This window comes from Etheostoma spectabile, unplaced genomic scaffold (assembly GCF_008692095.1).
Source record: "Etheostoma spectabile isolate EspeVRDwgs_2016 unplaced genomic scaffold, UIUC_Espe_1.0 scaffold302, whole genome shotgun sequence".
In the NCBI taxonomy this organism is placed as follows: domain Eukaryota; kingdom Metazoa; phylum Chordata; class Actinopteri; order Perciformes; family Percidae; genus Etheostoma; species Etheostoma spectabile.
In genome coordinates, this window is record NW_022605581.1 from 791,979 (window position 1) to 793,966 (window position 1,988).

Below are 1,988 nucleotides of genomic sequence, written 5' to 3' on the forward strand. Positions count from 1 at the left end.
TTAAACGCTGTCAAGATTTTTACAATGTCACTGTTTTTCAGTTTCGACTTTCTGTCCCTTTTGGCGTAGGGGGGAGGGGCCTGAGGGGAGGGATAAAGGGGGCGTGGCTTGTGGGGTAATTTACATAGGCTACTGGCGAGAGACCGCACCTCCGTAGGAATCCTGCCATTTTTCCACACAGAAGCAGGCGGTTTAGTGTTAACTTTTAATGTGGTTTGTCAGTGAATGCGTCCAGCCTTTTAGTGAGTGTGTGACTTGCCTGGAAACCTATTATGTGGAAAAAATGGCCGATAAGAACCGACTTACTTGAGATCTGGAGGTTCCAGGTGAACGTGTGGAAGACATCGCAGCTATGCGGTCTTAACAACTCTGGGAGGATTCGTCCGGAGGTGCGGTCTCTCGCCAGTAGCCTATGTAAATTAACCCACAAGCCACGCCCCCTTTATCCCTCCCCTCAGGCCCCTCCCCCCTACGCCAAAACAGTGACAGGAAGTCGAAACTGAAAACCGTGACATTGTAAAAATCTTGACAGCGTAAAAAAAAAAAAAAAAAACTGTCTTTGAAAAGACACGGACATCAAGCAAAAAATGTACACTGACACTGAAAAACCCATCATGATGCAAACAGATGCAAAACATCACAACAGATGTGAAACGATATCATAGGATTATGAGATTATTACTTTTTGATGTTTGTGTTTTAGACTTCAGTTCAACAGTTTTCAATGCCGATATTTGTCGTTTCAATGCCAAATTTTATTTTCAACACCACAGGTTACTGTCACCGTTCCAGCTCCGTAGACGCGTCCCGCTGGGATTTGGATCCGATAATCAAAAGGCTCGGATATCCACTTGGAGCCTTCCTCACCTCATCACTACACGTCCCACCTCTCCTGCTCTGATCCCTCCGAGGTTTTAATTTGCACGGTAACAGGCCCATTTACCAAAACGCACGTGCATTTAGACGCATTTAGTGTCTGGCTCCAATGCCGTGAGAAGGAAGGCCTCGTCACCCATCCAGTGTTTTCACATCAACTAAAAAAAGAGGAAATGAGCACAAGATAAAAGACCAGGGTCTCCACTTGTGTTATCCTGATGGACAGATTCTTTAAGTCACCTGTCAGCAGCCGGGACCAAGGAGACTTCCTTGAAAGACGGAAAACTCCTCGACGGGGAATAAAACCAGACTCCCGGTGCCTTTTTTTTTTTTTTTTGCAGACTGTGTCAATATGCATTTGATGGCCTTTTCAGTCGCCAAGACATATGAATTTGCACATCTGCTGAATCCCTTGTCGTCTGCTACACGCCGCACGGCACCGCACGGGACGCGATGCCACAAGCGAGGCAGTCGCTGTGAGTAACGGGGGGAGTCCTAACCTTAGACCAGACAGCTGACCCGGTCTACGTAGATCGTAACACAGAGGAGACACGGGGACTTAGAGCAGGAGTAAATAGGGCAAGTCGACCACATCAAACTGCCTTATGAAGCTCCTCCGAAAGGATACACAATCTTAACGGTGCAGATGATCAAACTCTACATGCACACACACTCCTGCACAGTGAGACGAGCTTTCCTTGATGTGACAAGAATTTTAAGGGAATTAAAGATGAAATAAAAAGGTAAAAGACAAAGAACCACTGAAAGTAATGACGTTGTCCAAGAGGAAAGGATCAAAAGAGAGGGAAACATTACAGTACCAGGATGAGAAGAGCTGTCACCAGTAGCTGCGAGATGAAAACTCTCGCTCCATCCTCTTTCAAGGTGTGCGAGCCGATCACTCTTGTTGTGATGTGTGTGTTTGGTTGTGCGTGAGCCCAGTGTGTGACGCTGTCCTCCCCGGGTCACCTGTGTGTGTCCTGTCTGCCTGCCGTAGCCTCTTGACTCGCTGCCGTTCTGCCTCAGGAGTAAGTTAGGGAAGGGGAGGGAAGGAGGACGGGGAGTGTTTGTGGGTGTGTGTGTGTGTGTGTGTGTGCACGAATGTGGGGGGG